Source organism: Cetorhinus maximus, chromosome 10 (genome assembly GCF_964194155.1).
Source record: "Cetorhinus maximus chromosome 10, sCetMax3.hap1.1, whole genome shotgun sequence".
Classification (NCBI taxonomy): domain Eukaryota; kingdom Metazoa; phylum Chordata; class Chondrichthyes; order Lamniformes; family Cetorhinidae; genus Cetorhinus; species Cetorhinus maximus.
The window spans coordinates 64,036,018-64,056,122 of record NC_135888.1 but is presented as its reverse complement, the minus strand read 5'-3'; positions in this window follow the sequence as shown (position 1 = coordinate 64,056,122).

The following is a 20,105-nucleotide window of genomic DNA, read 5'->3' as shown; positions in this document are numbered from 1 at the left end:
AAAATACATGTAACAGATAGAGACTTGGGGGTGGCAGACGATGAGAATGGTCTCACTGATTATGAAAGAAGCTCTTCGATATTATTTTTCAAGGACAGTGAAAATAATTTTTCGTTAAGTTCTGAATTGAATAGTTTGTGTTTTCATTTGCCTCATCTCTGTGCTCGGGGAGTTCTGCTGGACAGAAGCTCAATAATCTCCTGCAATAATTGTTAACCCACTGAAATCACAACTTGTTTCTTCCTGCTGCAAATTTTAGAGAATTTATTAAGTTTGATGATTGTGCAGTTTGAAAGCATGAGCTTGTCACTCTTATATTCTCAATCTCCTTCTAAATTTATGATAGTTGCCCTTCAAGCCCCATTCAAGACTTGAGCACATAATCTAGGCTGACACTTCAGTATAGCTCTGTCAGAATTCTGTCTTTCAGATGAGAGGTTAAATTGAGGCGCCATCTGCCATTTCTGTGGACGTAAAAGATCTGATGGGAATATCCAAAGAAAAACAATGTATCCTGACCAACATTTATCCTTCAACCAAACATCACATCATCAATGGTCAATTATCTTCTTGCTTTTTGTGGAACCTATTTTCCCTATATCACAACTGTGACTTCAAAAGTACTTAGTGGTTGTGAAGAGTTTTGGGATGTCAGAGCAGGTTGTGAAAGGTGCTATATAATTGCTTTATTTGTTCAGGGCACTGTTACTATAATGGCTCTAAATAGCAAAGTGATAAACTAACAAATATAATAGTTACACATTGCACATTTAACATTAAATAATTGCCATGTAGAACGCTCACTCAAAATGTTGGCCTGACTTTTTTTAGGGGCAGAATTTTCTGCCTGTCGGGTGGGCAGTGCGGGAGCGGGCGGGCACGGACTCGATCGCTGCCCATGATCGGGACCACGCCGCCATTTTACGCGGGCGGGCCAATTAAGGCCTGCCCGGTGTGAAACGCGGCTCCCGAGGACAGTGGGAGTGGGCGGGCAGCGGCAGGTCTGCAATGATTGCTGGGTCCGATGGCAACCCGGCGGCTCCCGAGGGCAGCGGGAGTGGTCGGGCGGCGGCAGGTCTGCAATGACTGCTGGGTCCAATGGCGACCTGGCGGCCTGTTTAAAAAAGCTGCTGCAGCCTTTCAAAGGCTGCGAATCATGGTCAGTGGAAGGGCTCTCCAGAGCACTGCTGGTGAGCAGGCAGGAGGGTATGGCAGGGGGCACTGTGCCCCTCATTTCTCAGACAATTGCCTTACTGCCCTCCTCGAGGAGGTGGCAGCACAGCGGGAGGTCCTTGTACCCCAGGGAGAGGAGATCCCCCCCACATGACCAAACATGTCTGAGAGGAGGTGGCGGATGTGGTGAGCTCCCATGACGTGGATCCAGTGTTGCAAGCGCTTCAACAACCTGTTGCGCTCAGGAAGGGTGAGTACCATATTGGCATTGGTCACTTAACCCAGCAGGTAGGCTTTCCCCTCTGGTTCCCCCCCCACCCTCTCCCCCCACACCCTAAGTCTGAGTGCAGTGGCTGCATTGAATCATTGACGGCATGTGTCCCTCGCTGGGTGGGCCAGCAGATATTGCCCATGCCAAGGTCATCCTGAGAGGGTGGTGAAGAGATGGGTTCTGCACCTGCAGCATGTGGTACACTGAGACCCACATCACTGTTTTGGGGGCAACATGGAGGAGTTGCACCTAGGCGCAGTGCTGGAACAATAGGACATGTCAAAGTCAGGGTGATGAGATGCTGGGAGGGGAGCTTCAAGGTGGCGTTGGCACCGATCGACCTGCTGCCCTCTCTGCTCCACGTGCTTTGCAAGGTTGGACTGTGTGGTGCCAAATGTTATGCAGGCTGCATTTGGCCAAGTTGCGGGGAGGGGTGGGAACAGGCCTGGCATCTTTGTGTGATTGTGCAGCAGCTGCGGGGTGGAGAGGCACTGGAGCCCTGCAATGTCCCACTCTGGTGGAATGGCAGTGAAGAGAATCCAGATACAAGTTGCACTAATCAATGCTCTTCTCTCCTTTTCAGGAGAAGAATGCGCATCATGCCGATGAGCGGGTGAGGACTGGCGGAGGGCCAGCCCAGTTGGCCACCATTACCATGTTTGAGCAGGAGGCCCTCGATCTGGAGAGCGTCATGTGCCCAGGTCCACTGGTGTTGGTGAGTCTGGGGTGCCATGGGCGGGTATGTTAGCCCAGTACTATGGTCACCATTAGTGTCCCAGCATCCATGGCAGTGCTGAATGTTCATGATTGAAGTTTGCAACATGGCTTGACCATTGCTTATGGAAGGATAAACGCATAATGATCCAGGGGACAGGGATACACATTGACATTGTCTACACGTTAACTAATCAAATGTCCTTGTTCTTCGTTTCAGCATCAATGGATCAGGAGGAGGAGGCACAGGCATCCCATCTCACACCTGAGGGCCCTGAAGTCTCTGACCCACCAGTGTCACACCATTTCTGCCAGGCAGGCACCAGCGCAGATACTAGCACCTCGGTGGGAATTAGAACATCGGCTAGTGTCCCAGGACACAGCGGTGAGGGCACTTCACAGTCGCTGGAGGAGCTGGCGGAGACAGAGAGTGCCCATGGTGCCTGCAGTCAGAGGACTGCAGGAGACCAGGCACATGCTCAGTTGGTGGCTGATGATTTGCGTCTGGAGTCGTCCACACTGCAGCAAATGCGGCTGGGTGTGTGAGAGGATCTGGTGGAGATACATGAGGCTATACTTAGCTTGGTCTCTGTGGTGGAGGAGTCCACGTGGACCATCGCCAATGCAATGAGCCTCATGGCTGAGCGCAATGCTTCCTCCATGGAGAGAGTGGTGACTCTCGTGGAGAGGCTCCTCCAGGAGAACAATCAGGGCTCCCTGGGCGCTTGGACCAGCAAGCCCTCACAACGGCATTGACCTCAGCTGGTCAGTACCAGTTTGGGAGATGGTCTGGGCACCAAGTTTCCCAGCTCGATGCCCATCCATCTACAGTGAGCAGGGAGGTCCGAAGCGACCTCATGTCGGTGCAGCAGCTGCCTGTCGTCTCTGCGGGCTCCTCTCAGGGCACTCCGGATGAGGGCGGCAGGTCCTCTGCTCCTCTGCCAATGACCGTTGCATCTGATGAGGCTGCGATGACTGGGGAGATGCCAGCTGTGGAACTGGCAGCTCCCCCCCCACCAGGTGGGGCCAGCACAAGCTCCACGGGCCAGAGGACGACTGCCAAGGACATCAAGGCCAACAGGACAGCAGATTCAGCAGGCTGTCTCAAATGCCAGTGCCAGCACCTAGATGTAGGACCCGAAAGCGTAGATTTAAGGCACAAAAACAAAAATTGCTGGAAAAACTCAGCAGGTCTGACAGCATCTGTGGAGAGGAAGGCAGAGTTGATGGGCAGAATTTTTGGCCCCATTTCGGCGGGGACGGGGCCTTAAACCGCGGTGGGCCATTATAAATCCCATTGACGACAGTGGGAATGTAAAATCCCGCTGTTGTACAATTCTGCCTAATGTTTCAAGTCCATATGTCTCTTCATCAGAACTAAAGAGAAATAGCTCTCTCTTTAGAATTCTCTTTAGTTCTGAAGAAGAGTCATACAGACTCGAAACGTTAACTCTGTCTTCCTCTCCACAGATGCTGTCAGACCTGCTGAGTTTTTCCAGCAATTTTTGTTTTTGTTTCAGATTTCCAGCATCCGCTGTATTTTGCTTTTAAATTTAAGGTACCTTAGGCACATCACAGGTTTCTCACTAGTGCTTCTGTGTTGCCCCGCAATGAGGTCATGATTAGTTGGTATGGTGTTTAACACCTTTGTCATTTTGTTTCTTTAAGTTCATTTTGTTACATCATTAAATTTAGACATGTGACCATGGCTGAGGGTGTTTCTTTTCCTCTGCAGGTGGATGGTTACCCATGATGTTATGAGTGAGTTGTGTCACACTGAGCTTTATTGTCAAGGCCCTTAGTTAATGTTCCTATCCAGGCAGATTTAGCACTCAGGTATTGAGTATAGAGCCTGTGGAGATCCGTTTCTGGTGTTCTAGCTGAAGGTTTGTTGGATTAAAGCCTCCCAGGTGTCCCTGCCTCTCTAGGGTATGCCCAGGTCAGTGTTTACCCCCTCAGCATTCCCCTGTGCATGCTCATCCTCGGACTCAGTGCTGGACTGATCGTGTGCAGCCATAGCCACTGCGTTTACATCTTCTTCGACCACAGCATCGCCTCTCTCCAGCGCAAGGTTGTGGAGAGTGCAGCATGCAACCACTATCACCGACACACGATCTGGGGGGTACTGGAGTGCGCCCCCTGAATGGTCCAGGCATCGGAAACACATCTTGAGAAGACCGATGGCTCTCTCCACCACAATCCTTGTGGAGGCGTGGCTCCTCTTGTACCATTGCTCAGCTTCTATTCTTGGATGGCGGACAGGTGTCATGAGCCACCTTCTGAGGGGATAGACCTTGTCACCTAGCAGCCATCCATCCAGCCGCGCTGGAGCACTGAAGAACCCCAGCACCTGGTAGTGTCTGAGGATGTAGGCGTCGTGGAGCTGCCTGGGTACCTTGCACAGACTTGTGGAATCTGCATCCTGTGATCACACACTATCTGCGCGTTCATGGAGTGGAATCCCTTCCTGTTGACGAACATGTATGCAGTCTATTGCACCCTGAACGTGGGGAAAGCCAGCAATGGCTGTGAAGCCTCTGACTCGCTGTGTCTGCATGCCCCGGTCCTAATGGTATTGGATGAAGGTCAATGCATGCTTGAATAGAACGTCTGTAACCTGCTTGACACAAGTGTGGACAGCTGATTGAGGGACACCGCAAAGATCACCCACCGAGCCCTGGAAAGAGCCAGAGGCATAGAAATTGAGGGCAGCTGTGGCCTTTAGAGCCACTGGCATGGGGAGTCCACCCACACAATTAGCGGAGGTCTCAGGGCCTATCATCTGAGAGATATAGTTGACTGTCTCCCTTGGCAGTTGGAGCCTCCTTCAGCACTGCACCTCAGACATATTGAGATAGCTGCTTCGCTGCCTGTAAACCCTGGCAGCAGGATAGTGGCGTCTTCTGCGGCCCCTTCCGCCTTGGACTTCCTCTTGACCCTGCGCCCCTTGTGCCTGCGCCTCTCCTCCCAAAGGCGGCTCCCTGGAGGCTGAATGTGCACTCCTGGCCTCCTTCCCCTTCTAGCCCACCCTTCCTCCTCAGAGGAGGTGCCTCCAGTGGAGAGCACAATTCTCATTCTCAGGCTAAGGGAAGGCTTCCTGAAACCTGCAGGCCCCAAAAAGGATCTTCACTGCAGAGTGCTGACCTGAAGGTTGTGAGTCCCGTCCAAGCAGCTGGCATGAGTTTTGAAGTATTTCTGCTCACACAGGCAAGTATCAGCAACTTTCCAAATTAAGTTGGAATTAAGATCAGTAAATTTGCGGATGACACGAAAATTAGTGGGTTAGTAAACAGTGAGGAGGGTAGCCTTGGATTACAGGAGGATACAGATGGGCTGATCAGTGGCAAATGGAATTTAATTCGGATAAGTGTGAGGTGGTGCACTTGGGTTGGACAACAAGGCACGGGAATACAGGATGAATGGTTGACCCTGAGAAGTACCGAGGATCAGAGGGACCTTGGCGTGCACGTCCATCGGTCCCTTAAGGTAGCGGGACAGGTAGATAAGTTGGTTAAGAAGGCATATGGGACACTTGCCTTTATTAGCCGAGGCATAAAATATAAGAGCAGGGAGGTTATGCTGAAACTGTATAAAACGCTGGTTAGGCCACAGCTAGAGTATTGCGTGCAGTTCTAGAATCCACATTATAGGAAGGATGTGGTTGCACTGGAGAGAGTGCAGAGATTTGCCAGGATGTTGCCTGGGCTGGAGAGTTTTAGTTATGAGGAGAGATTGGATAGACTGGAGTTATTTTCCCAGGAGCAGAGGAGATTGAGGAGGGACATGATTGGGGTGTATAAAGTTATGAGGGGCATAGATAGGATAGACAGGAAGGAACTTTTCCCCTGGGTGGAGGGATCTATAACCAGGGGGCATAGATTTAAGGTAAGGGGCAGGAGGTTTAGAGGGGATGTGAGGAAGATTTTTTTCACCCAGAGGGTGGTGGGAATCTGGAACTCACTGCCTGAAAGGGTGGCAGAGGCAGAAACCCTCATAACATTTAAAAAGTATTTGGATGTGCACTTGTGATGCCATGGCATACAAGGCTATGGGCCTAGTGCTGGAAAATGGGATTAGAATAGTTAGGTACTTGTTTGACTGGCACAGACTCGATGGGCCAAAGGGCCTTTTTCTATGCTGTAGACCTATATGACTCTATAAATATCTGACTGAGCACATTCGCGACCCCACTGTGCCCACTTATCCCGCCCATGGATGAGGTTTATACAAACGTGTCCTGCCCGTTGTGCCTGTGCGAAGACCTGGAGATCGCACGGGCCCCAAAAAATTGCCATCAATTGGTGCCTCAAAGACCTTAAGTGGCCTGATAATTAATAGCGGGTGCGCATCGGAGATTATCGCGCAACTGCCCACCGAAATGTCGCAATGGTGCGCAGCGGCATCGGGACGCTCGCCCACGGCACCACACGTCATTTTACGCATCGGTGTGCGGGGCTCACCCCTGCACGCCAACAGGAAAATTCTGCCCTAGATGTTGACGGGCCCACTGTTATTTTGTTTGCATATTTGTTATTGCAGTTAACATAAGATAATTACTATAAAATTTGTTGTCTCTATATTGTGGGGGGATACTTAGTATTTAATAAGCCAATGTGCCATGACTATCGTCTTTAGCAAAGAGAGCCACAAGCTCATTACGTATATAGTAACAAGAAGCCAGAAGTAAACTAGGCGAAGCCAGAGCGCCATCAATGCATTATGTGGAGGATTATATAGAGGGGTGTTTTGACCCTAAATTTACACATCCTTAAGGAGAATGTAGCCTCCAAGATCTTACCCAAATAACCCCACCGCAAAGAACTTACAGGCCATGCAGATCTTATCAAGATCTTAGTGAAGAGCTCTGCATGTGAAGTATGTACTTCAGCAGAGTGGCTATATGAGACCTGGACCGCCTCGTGCATGGAGACCAGCAGCCAAGGTGATATACCCAAATAGTTTTGTCTGTGGCTGGGAAAAGTGCTGACCACATTCAAGCTTTATGGTACCAGCTTTTTTCAAGCAATTTGATCTATGCATTGATGCACAAAGTGCTGCCTAAGCACGTGTTTATCGGGTAACTGATATACCTTCTAAAAGAGCTTAGGAATTCATTAAGTTTGACAGGACAGAAAGACAACAGTGCGAAAGGGGCATCTAGTTTCATCACATTACTGGATTCCCTAAAGTGTAGGGTATGCTAGTTGGCACAAGCATAGCAATGTAATCTCCCAGCATTAATCCCTCAACTTTCCTATGATTTCCCATTCACTGTCTAGGTTATGCCTGAGCAGATCCAGATAATATGCCATGTCAAACAGATTTACTGCAAGTTGCCATAATGTCGTCTTGCTTAATAATTCTGCTGTCCCTGAAACATCCAAGGAAAATAGTCACCTGCGTGATAAAGTATACCTGTTGCTATCATGGATAAACTCTCCCTCAGTGAATGGGCAAGAAAAGCAGCTGCGACACATCTCTAGTGTTGTCACAGAGGGAACCATAGAAATTTTAGATGGGTTCTTTTGTTGCATCAGTAGATCAGAAGGGCTCCACAATGAGATCCTGAAGGTGTACCTCACATAGTCATAGCTAGGTGTATCCTGCAAACAGTTATTCAAGAAGGGACATGTATGGGTACACCATTTGTGTCAATTATAGGCTGACAGTTTTTTTGCCAGTCAATGAGAGCTTTTCCTCTGTGTTGCTGCGTTTTTCTATAGATCTTCACTTTGATCAATAGGAATATAGACCTCTATGACATATAACACATCCATTGATTCAGAACATTCTCACATTCCTATAACTGAATAAGACAAATAGCATTTTTATTATGTAGAATATCTGGGTATCAAATTCTGCAGATGTCCAGTTCTCAGTGGAAACATTAAATTAATTATTATTATATGTTTCTTTATCTATATGTTTTATTTTTACCTTTTGCAATTTGTAAAGCCCAGAATACACAGGAAGATGGCCCTGCACCTGACTGGAGACAGTTGCATTGAGTTGAGTAGCAATGGTGATGGGGGTATGAGATTTTGAGACAATTATAGAACTTCAGTCATCCTGGATATGGAAGTATTGCAGGGGTAAAACACCAGTTTGGTAGCACTGAGAGATGGAAATGTGGGGTTTGTTTAACACTTGACTATTAGGGTCTGGCAGTCCTGGGTCTTGGCAATAGTGGGACTCCAATAGTGGCCTGAAAGCAATTGCAGCAGAGTATCACAGATGCATTAGAACTCTAACATGGGGGGGTGTATGGGTCTATGGTGATCTGATAACAGTGAGGTGGTGGTGGCAGTATTACATCTCTGGGAGATCCTGCAGCCTAACAGAACAGGAAAGGATATCCCTGGTTTTGGGAGCATTAGGGTGTGTGTTCCAGATTCTTCAATCAGTTCACGTGCTGTGGTCAAGCAACAATGGAGGAATCCTGGGAGATTGACGAAGAGCTCTTCATGGAGATCACTGGGCATGCTAATGTTTGTGAATTTGGGGGGGCCGAGGGCCCCAGGGCATTGTATCTGTGGTGATGGCTGCAGGGGTTGAAGCATTAGGGAGAGATTGGGCTGTGCCAGAACTGGGATGGGGAAAGCTCTGGAATCAAGATATACAGGGATCAGTGGGGTCCTGGATTCTTGTAAAAATGGAAAGATGCCCTGGAATCTTGGAGCACTGTTAGGAGTGATTGGGTAATAGATGTGGTGGGATTGGGTGGGGCCGGGGAGGTTAATGTGGTTAGCCTATGATAATTGGAATGGGAGTCCCTGGACTTGTAAGGTTTTTAGAGGAGAGAGAAAGCCCTGGATGTGTGAACGCAAAAGCAGTGGGGGAGAGGGAGTGGGAAACGTGAGATCTAGGGGAACTCACTGGTTATAATAAATTGTCATTACAACAACAGCTTGTATTTACATAGCATCTTTAATGCAGGAGGATAATCTGACAAATATTAACATTGATTCAAGGAAGGAGATATTGGGTTAGATTTTCATGCTAGAGGTGGGTAGTGGCAGTTGGGACATTTCCCAGCTTGGCCTACCCTCCGTGGGAAGAAAGTGCCTGCAAAGGTGGGATATTTGTTCCGGGGGAGGGGTGGTGGTTGCAGGTGTTAAGTGGAGTCAGGATCTCAGACCCCAAAAAGAGTTTGGAGGCAGCCATGGAGGCTGCCAGGTACATAAGCAGGCTGCTTAAAAGGCTCATTTCAGTGCTCTGGGACATGGCCCCAGTTTTAATAAAAGCAATAAAACAGAAAACAGCCCTCTAACCCTCACCACACAACCCCCATACACTCCCCATGCCCCCTCCATGCCAGCCTATGCACCTCTACCTACCCCCATGGCCTCTCTTGCCCTCTATGCCAACCTATATTCCTTCACATCCCCGATGGCCCTCATATTTGCCGTGCTAACCTATGCCCCTCCACCCACCCCCCATGGCACCTCATCCCTCCATGTCAACCTATGGCATTTCCATGCCCATTTATCTTGTATACACTCCGTACAGAACCAATCAACTCATTAGCACAATGTCATTTGTAAAAAAAGCTTTAAAAATCAGTTCATTCATTGCCTTTCTAGAAAACTATTTTACTACAACCTTAAGTGTAAATCAACCAGACTTTCACAGCATCAATAACAGAAACTGCAAGCACTTGAGGCCTCTTTATCTTGTGTAACTAAATATTGCCCAAGGGAAAACATTGCTTGATTGACAGCTTTTTCTCTTAGATATATTTCTCAATTGCTCAATGTTTATTTAAGAAAGTTTTTTTTAAGCAAGTTATGAATGAATGGCTGTGTGCACAGCTTGCCAGCCAAATTTAAATGAGATGGTGATCTCAAGATTACAAAGGCATCTTTACCATTTAAATAAGTAGCTGTCTAGTGCACATTAATGCTTGGGCACCCAAAAATCAAATGAACCCCTATGTATTTTATTTCACCATAAGCTAGGGAGCATTTTCAGAAGGGCCACATTAAGGTATCAACAGCTAGTAGGATGATACAAACATAGCAATTTAGTTACAGTTCTTCAGTGGTCACTCTAGCTGGTCAGTTGGTCAGGACTAATTGTGCATGAGTTGGATACAGGAATTTCTAACAGTAAGCTTTTGGTGTCTGCTGCATCAATCTTCCAGGCTACACTGCCCCTGCCTTCATCTCTTCTCTCAATTAATCTTTTCTTGTCTCTAGACTCATTCTTCATTCTGCTGCTTACCTGATCCTCTTTGTACAGTGATACAATATGGCAGTGGATAGTGCAAATATTTGAGACTTTTGTAGGGTCATACAGCAGCCTGAGTGGTCCAGTTGCTGGAATGTCTGCTCCAGCATATATTTTGCTCCAAAGTAATTCTGCATTGATTATATTCAAGTATTTCTCAGCGCAGGCATCAACCAAACTACAAAGGTTCTTCCTTATTTCCTAGCCTCCATCTGTTCAGCCTAGCACTGTCAAACATCATGGGTGTTTCCAGGCTTTTGAGCATTGAATGTTAATCAAATGCAAGCCCTTTTCTGTTGATTTGGATTGCGTGAGGAACCCTGCTGGCCACATGATTGCCATTTACTATACCCTGTGCTCTTGGAACCTTGGCACCAAATCAAAAAGAGTTTGTGCTTGGGCCAACTCATCTTTCCTTTCCACAGGATTAGTGAGGAAAGTGTTGGCCCTGGAAAACATCGCATCTGTTACTTCACGTGTCCAAGGACGGCTAGGAATTGAATTGACTGATGTTTTCTAAAGTGGAAAGGTAAAATCTTAATGTATTGGTGAACCTCATAGTTTCAGGAGGTGCTACCCCTTTGATAGAAGATATCCACATGGCAGAGATAGCACAGCTGTGTAATAGCTTCTCTTGTGAAGTGAAGATGGTGACTACGAATCCTTTCTGAGATTCACAGGAATGACTGTCTGGATCTTTAAATTCAACTTCTGGGGTAATTTTTTTCCCCAAGTTTCTTCACCGAGATCTCAGCTTTGTGTAGATGACTTCAACACCACTAGATTACACTCAGATAAATCTGTGCAAGACTGCACAATGTACTACAAATAGGGAAACTGTTCTGAAGCTTTTAGATACTGGCCTTTTGGATTTAGGATGTAGGTCCAAATCTTGGCCTAGTGTGATGACATGAAATGTTCCTGTCTGTTGTTCCTGGTGTTAGTCCTATGTGAATTAAATATGATCCAGTTTCAATCCAATTCCTAGTTACGTGGAGTTGCAACCATAACACTGACTTTATGGTGGCACTAAAGGGGATCTTTTCCATTGATAATTTGGACATACAGTTGGAACACAGGGAAACTTCTACTCTTCTCTCATGATTTTCTGCCTTTTAATTTGTATGTTACTGGGATTGCAGAAGTGAAAAATTGGCAACATTATTGGGTGCCCTTGAGGTAGATGGGTTGGGAAATGAGAATCAACATAGTATTGCAGTGGCAGGTGTTTTCAGGAGGTTGGGACTGAGGTGCATTGATCAGATGGAGTTGTACCATTCATTAATCTGTGCTATACCCTGACTGGGAATTGTTTGATAAAAGCAAAATACTGCGGATGCTGGAAATCTGAAAGAAAAACAGAAATTTCTTGAAAAACTCAGCAGGTCTGACAGCATCTGTGGAGAGAAAGACAGATTTAACGTTTCAAGTCTGTATGACTCTTCATCAGAACCAAAGAGAAGTAAAAATGTGGTGAAGTATACACTGCTTCTTGTGAATTGTTTGATGCTGGCCACTGAATGTTGAAATAGTCTTCCGTACTTTACCATTAACATTTCTCATCACAATAAGCACACACTTCCCCCAAAAAAGTACCTCATAACAGTGCCAGGTTCAGGGAGACTCACAGAGGAAGACAAAAGCATAATTTATATCTTGTAAGTGGACAATTTCAATAACCTAGAAGTGATTTACAAACAGCGGAGTACAGATTCTCCATGATGTGGAGTACAAAGGCTTCTCTGCCGCAAACAATTTCTATGACAGGTTGCAAATATAAACTGAAAATTCCATGTAAAGGTAACTATTTATAACCAATCAAGTATTTCACATCCCTAATCTATAATATGGCTGCTCAGTTTAAACAAATGGGCTCAACTTAAATCTCCTTAATGCTGTACAATAAAATCTGGTTTTCATTACAACAATAAATACCTTTCTGAAGCAATTCATTCATTGTAAAGCATTTTTGGATATCCTGAGATCATGGAAGGCACTATATTGTATTGTTATAGTATTTGCAGCAGAGAAACAGGCCATTCAGCCCCACAGGTCCATGTTGTTATTTATGCTGCAGGTAAGCCTCCTCCCACCCTTCATCTAACCTCATCAATATAGTCTTCTATACCTTTCTCCCATGTGTTTTTCTAACTTTGATGTGTCTATGCTATTTGCTGCAACTACTCCTTGTGGTAGCGAGTCCATATTCTGAGCACTCACTGGGTAAAGAAGTTTCTCCTGATTTTGCTATTAGATTTATTAATGACTTTCATTTATATGACTCTAGCTCTGGTCTCTCCACAACTATGCTATCAACGACCTCTGTCAGGTCACTTGCTGAAAACCGTCAGTTTTGGTTTCATCCTAGTAAATCTTATTTTGCACCTTCTCCAGTGCCTCTCTATCAGCGCTCGATTCACGCTGGCTGGCCAAATAACGGCCAGCCAGCGTGAAATCGATGCCAGGGCCCGATTGCGGGCGGCGGTCGGTTTCATAGTCGTTCCCGGGCCCGTCCACCGTGCCAGCTCGACAAGGGGAAACTCCTGCCCTAAGTGAGGTCGAACCCAGGCTTCTAGCAAGTTGAACAGAACTTCTCTGCTTTTCAATTCTATCCGTCTATAAATAAAATCACAGTACTTGGTTTGTTTTTTATGGCCTAATTAGCTTGCATTGCTACTTTTATTAATTTGTGTATCTGTCATTCCAGATCCCTCTGCTCCTCTACACCTTTTAGACACTTCACTTGCCAAGCAGAATGAGGCCCCCTTATTCTTCTTGCCAAAGTGTACCACACTTATCTAAATTGAAGTTCATTTAACAATTGCATGTCCATTCTGCAAGATTATTATTGCTTTCCTGTATTTTGTCTCAGTACTCCTCTTATGTTATCCACAGTCCCAATTTGGTGGTGTCGGCAAATTCTAAAATTGTACTTCCAAGTCAACATCATTTGTGAAAATGGTGAACAACTGTGGTCCCAGCACCAATCCTTTTGCCAGTCCAAATAACTACCTTTAACCTCTACTCTGTTTTGTGTTTTAGCCAGCTTGGCTTCAATATTCTAGTTATTCTCTCTTTTATAATCTTCAGTTGCAAATGAGCCTCCATGGATTGGCAACACAGTGAACTGCAGAGAGCTAACGGACAGAGCTAGACAACAACACTCACTTTCATCAACAGGAATCTTTCACTTTATTAAAACTTAAGAAAAACTTTCCATATACAATACTGCAGCAAAGTGTTCCATCTCAATAGTTCAGACTGAAAATGATTGAAAGCTGCTTTGCCCCTCTAATTGTGTGTATGCGTTTATATGAAAGTGGGGAAAATGTCTTTTTAATAATCTGTTCTGACCTATTCAGTCTTGTTGCTGAAGAAATCCTTTTTAAAATAATGGGCCTTGCATTTTAATGCAGACTTGCAATCCACAATTTGTTTCAGTGCCATTTAGCTCTAAAACAGCTGTGAATCATAAAAGGTATTTTTAACAGAACTGATACTAGTAATGGACTCTGTAGCGGGGGGATGAAGATGATAATCAGATTTACAAACCATTTCAGAAGCTCCCATCAGAATCTTGCCAGTGGCTAAAAGCAACATTCAAATGAAATGTAAATGTAAGTCAAAGCCAAGTTTGAAAACCCAGGTCAGTTAGGGAAAGAAATTCTGGAAAATTACTCTCCAACCCCTTTAAGTAAACTTTTGGTCTAGGAGATCATATTAACCCTCATTTATATGACAGGACTTCATATGGCACTTTCATACGAGGTGGTCTCCACCCTAACCAGAAACAGGTCTAGTTTTTTCTTGAAAGGATTCAGTGAATCTGCATTCACTGTACGAGCCAGCAGCCTGTACCACACCTCCACTAATCTCTGGGAAAGGAAGAAATTCCTAACCTCTAACCTAGTTCTACACCTATATAACTTGTAAAAACAACACTTGGTTCTCCCTAACCTCTCCTGTCCAAATAACTTGACCATAGAAACACAGTCTAGCCCCTACATTATTTTATCAACCTCAAACAAATCACTCTGCAGTCTACACTTCTCTGAGGTATATAGACCCAGCTCTTTAAACCTATCTGGCTAATAATACAAGAACACAAGAAATAGGAGCAGGAGTAGTCCATATGCCCATCAAGACTGCTCCGCCATTCAATATGATCATGGCTGATCTTGGGCTTCATCTCAATTTTCCCACCGCTCCCATATCCCTTAATTCCCAGAGAGACCAAAAATCTATTTATGCCAGCCTTAAAATGTATTTAACGATAGAGCATCGGCATCTTCCTGGGGTAGAGAATTCCAAAGATTCACTACCCTTTGAGTGAGGTAATTTTTCCTCATCTCAGTCCAAAATAATCAGCACCTTATCCTGACACTGTGCTCCCATGTTTGAGATTCCCCACCCAGCACTCTCAAGCCCCTTCAGAGTTTTGGAGGTTTCAATGAGACTGCCTCTCATTGTTCTAAATGCCAGAGAATATAAGCCCAATTTACTCAGTTTCTCATCATTGGACAACCCTTATCATCCCAGGGACCAATTTAGTGAACATTCGCTGTACCACCTTCAATGCAAGTATATCCTTAAATGTGGAGACCAAAACTGCACACAATGACCTGAATTTTTCAATCAGTGTGCGGGGGTGGGCCCAACATGCCAACGTGTAAAATGACGTGTGATGACGTCGGGCAGCTGTCTCGCAACATTTCGTTCGGTGGGCGCTCGCTGGAATCGGCTGCACGCCCGCCGATATTTAAATGGCCTATTAAGACCATTAAGCAAGTAATTAAGGTCATTGTTGATGCTGCCCGTCCAACCTTAAGGTTGGCGGGCAGGTGAAAAGGCCAAGCGGCCTTCACTTTTTTTGGAAACCTCATCCATGAGCAGGATGAGATTTCCTAAAGCTTTTACTACTGAAATAAAAAAATTTTCTGAAATATAAAACATGTCTCATCTCATGTGACACAGTATCATGAGGGGGCATGTTTAATTAAATTTTCAAACTATTTATTTATTTCAAAGGCGCTTCAATCTCCCTGAGGCAGCTCCGTGCCTCAGGGAGATTGAGGCGCTCTTTCGCGCACATGCGTGAAAGAGCATTGGCCCCAACTCTCCCTACTCCCCCCGCCCGCACAGGTAGCGCTGAGCGCTATGGCTCGTACCTTACGCTAGGTGGGCCTTAATTGGCCTGCCCATGTAAAATGAAAGCATGGAGCTGATCATGGGCGGCGGTTGGCTCCGCGACCGCTCCCACCAAGCCTGCCCGCCAAATGAAAAATTCAGGCCAGCATTTCAGATGTGGCCTCACTAAAACCCTGCACAACTAAGACTTCTTTATTCCTGTCTAATTCCCTTGCAATGAAGGCCCACGTGCCATTCGTCTTCCTAACTGCTTGCTTCACCTGCATGCTGATGGTGTTTTAAATTGGGAATCAAGCTTGTGGCACTCAATTGCACCCTTTTCAATGCCTCAATATTTTTTCATATGTAAGAGGATTGAGACCATAGCCAAGGTCTTGTGCTTCTGTTTTTATTCATTTAAGTTGTGCACATTTTGAGAACAAATATGAAAGGCATTAATATTTATTTTATACCCTGCAATAAATGTATTTTGTCTAGGATATTGCAAGATTAGACTAATTGATTATGAACCCAAAGAGCACAAGTAATAAATCACAGTGTTAGTGATGCCCACACCCTGAGAATAAATACAAGAATCTCAATGACTATTTCCAACAGGAACATAATGACCTAACAAAACAGACAAAGATTATTTATTTGCTGTAAAATTGACCAGACAAGTTGGCAAATTAGTACGTTTTGGGCAACACCATAGCAGATCAACTATATATATATTAAAAATGGTTGCATAGATTCCTGCCCCACTCCGCATCGAGGGATATTGGTGCAGCTGGTCAGTAATCTACTGAGAGGCATGGTTCATCTTGGGGGCTGGAGCTATTTAACTGATTACTTACCTTTTAGAACATAACATTAGTGTTCCTTTCCCTGTATTGAAGGGGAATTTTTTGATTAACTGGGCATCGTACTCAGGGAAATAAACTATTTTAATTGCAGCCCACCTGCTGTAACAACCCCTTTTTGGGACAATCCCAGTTCAGGAGTATCTCTCAGATGATTCTTCTCAAATCAATGTTGAGAAAGACATATCCTAAAGATGTTAAATGGGTCTGAAGGACTGATTCATCCCCCCCAAAGGAAAGGAGCATGCCAAGAGTATTACCATCCTCAGGGTAGGCTTTGTTTTTTTACAAATTTCAGCTGGATTATAATATCCTGGATTATTAGGGTCTGGGTATAACTGTTCAGTAATGTACTTCCTTCACCAAAGAGGGTACGGAGTTGGGTTTTAAAATTACCAACACAGAAGGCTATAAGAGATTATGTAAATTCTAAAATATATAAACGTTTATTAAAGAATAGAACATGCAATTAACAGTGTGGTGAAAACAGTCAATCGTAATGTTAAATAGTTCTAGGAAAAGAGGGAAAATACAATCTCATTCCTGGTAGAGAATCCAGTTTTTAAATTTCAATTATTGTTACAGTAAAATATTTTAAGTTGGATATCCACCAAATATTAAAGTACCATTTATCTTAATCCTCAAGTTTGTGAGGTGTGTCTGTCCCAGTTAAGGAGAGAGTTATCATCGCTGAGCTCTAATAGCTGAGCCTTTACTATGAGAGACACTGGAGTGAATTCAGTGAATCTGAAAATCCGATGTATGCTCTCAACACTTGAACTGTGTAATGGGCTGCATAATGAATTTCTTATGTATGGGGGTGATATCTTAAATGTAAGTAGTTTCTGACTTTTTATGTTGCAAATATGCTTTTGATCACTGTTAATTTCTAAGCAGGTCCTGCCCTCCTCAATTTTAAGAAAGTTTATATAATTGTTAAATTCCACGTAAGACCTGTCCCCTATTAATTCTAGGGAAGCCAAGCTTGCCAGAACTCATGAGGGTCAATTTTTTTTATAAGTCATGAGTCTGTGTTTTAAGGTAATAATGTAACTGTAAAAACTCCTGTTGATTGTGGTCTAAGATTATCAGAATAAACCTTATCAAATCTTAAACTCTGCTGGATTTCCTGATGGTTTGTAACAAGAATGTGTTACTCTGCAATGTTTGGTGTGTCTCTCTCTTATCAGGGGTTCTCTTATTGCTGTAAGAAGGCAATAGTCTCTACATGCAGAGTCCTGTGATTAGGCATTGTGAACTCTATTTACCCTTTAAAAAAATGAACCCTTTTTAATATAAGTTCTTATTTTAGGAAAATAACTTTTAATCTCAGAACCCCTCATTACGGCTGGTTCTCTTACCACTGATTCCTTCACACCGACTCTCTTGATGCGGCTTCTGTGTTCTGTCCAGTGACTCTCCGAGAGGCTCATCTCCCACATAACGAACAGAAGCTGCCAACAATCGAAGGCTAAACTACTGAATATACAAAATTAATTTGTGTCAATTTTTAGGATTCCAGTAGTGAGACAGATTTCAAAACATATTGAAAGCTTGAGATGTTGAGCACTTTTCTGGCTTGGCCTTAACCCATTTTTGAACAGACAGCAATTACCACTCAACCTGCTCCTGATTTATTGATGGTCATGTGCTCTATCATGAGAGCACTAGGGCCAGTCAAACAGGCTCCAGTGAGTTGGGGACGTGGGGGCGTTGGTGGGGTGGAGTTGGTAGGGCAGGTAACAGCGTTGCTGCATGGGTTGCTATTGCCATCGGGGTCCCTCTGTGGGTCAAAGCTACTTGATTAGAAGGGCCCCCCTCTGCCTTAGAGCCCCGGCGGGCCACAAGCGTTTACCTGTCAGTCTTCAAACGCAGCAGAGGACCACTCCGCCACTGGTTAAATGCCAGCAAAGATGAGACAAAGCTCTTAATTGGCCATTTGAATGACTCATTTGGGCTCTGAGACCCTACTCATCACTGGCAAGAGGCATGGCAGTGGGAAGATGACAGGCTTGCCACCCATCTTCCTGAGCCATCTTGCCAGCTCCACTGCCTCTTAGCCTATCACCAAAGTCCTGGTAAAATCCAGCCCCATGAGTCAGTACTATCATTAATTAACATTGATAGAGAGGCTTTTGTTAACACAGGACACTACAAGGGTGAATTATTAAATCGAACTGCATAAAGGAGTTGGATTAATAACAGTAGAGATACAATGATAGGCTTTCATCTCTGCTACCAAATAGCTTCTGAATTGTGAATGTAACGTGCAAGAAAAATGGATGCAAATCCCTTTTCCCAATTCTGCACCTGAATAGTGCTATACTTTAATTTCATCGAATGCCTTTTTTGTGTTTGGATTGACTGTGTTTGGAGACTAATGTAAATAGCACATGCAAATGGTTTCCATTTGCGCCTACATCCAGATTTCCTTTGACAGCTTTGGATTCAGATCAGGAACAGGGCACCCCCGCAAAGGCCTGGTGCCCTTGACTCCTGAGCTGCTGACTGGGTCCATATCTTTGAGATAGGGCTTAATTTGTCTTTTCACTTTAAAAATTGTTTTTTCTGCTTCAGAACTTCTTGTTGATCGCTGCTCATCTCTTGGACTTTGTGGATGGAGGAGGTGTATGATACTGTGTCACTTTTGTGAGATGGCTTATTTGAGCATGGGCAAGGGGCTAACAGCCACAGACCTTTTTCCCGCAGCTGAAGAACTTCATCCAACCCTCTCCTGAGTTCTAATGTCTGTCTCCCTCCCCAATCATCTCACCTTGACTAAGAGGAAAACCTTCAGTCAAATAGCAGTGTCCTTCTATGGTTCCACTGTCATTTCTTACAAACTCCTAAAACTGCAACTCCCACCAATTAGAAGGATAATTCGAATTGACAATTCGAGACCAGTACACAGGGAAAAGTGAGCTATTCTGTTGGGATGGGCTCCACTTAAACCGGGCTACAGCCATTGTCCTGACTAATCATATAACTAGGGCTGTGGACAGGACTTTAAACTAATGGGGGTTGGGGGAGAGGGTTCGGGTGAAGGGAGGTTTAGAAATGCAAGAGAAATGTTGAGACAACAGAATAGTGTAGCGATTCAGGTAAAGACATGGAGAGTGGGACAGGAAGGAAGAGATTTTTGCATAACTTGTACATCAGCAAATAAGGTAATTGTAGGGAATAAAAGTTTTTTAAAAATGAAGTTAAAGGCTCTTTTTCTGAATGCATGAAGCAGTTGCAATAAGATAGATGAAATAGTGGCACAATTAGAGGTAAATGGTTTAGACTTAATCGCCATTACAGAGACATGGGACTGGATTTTATAGGATCCCCGGGCTGGTTTTTGGCCTGTGGCCTTCCCTCTCACCTCTGACTTGACCCCCATAACACAGTAGGTGGGCGGGTGCCAAAATCAGCAGCCTGCCCACCATTTTAAAATAAATAATTAATGGGCAATTGAGCTTGTTGACAAGCCACTTGACCTGAATAATATGCTGCCCACACCAAAAACCATTTGGCATGGGCAGGCGGGTAAGATTCAGAAGGCTGTTTTTTTATTATATATAACTTTGTTGAAAAGATGGGAAAGAGGGGTTCATCTTTCGGGAGGTGCCCTTGGCAATGTTACAATCCTGTCACAATGAAGTGCATGCTCCAGTTATAAGTGGGAGCAGCTGTTACTAATTGGGGAAAGGTTAGGGCATTATTCTTAAATATATATAAGAATC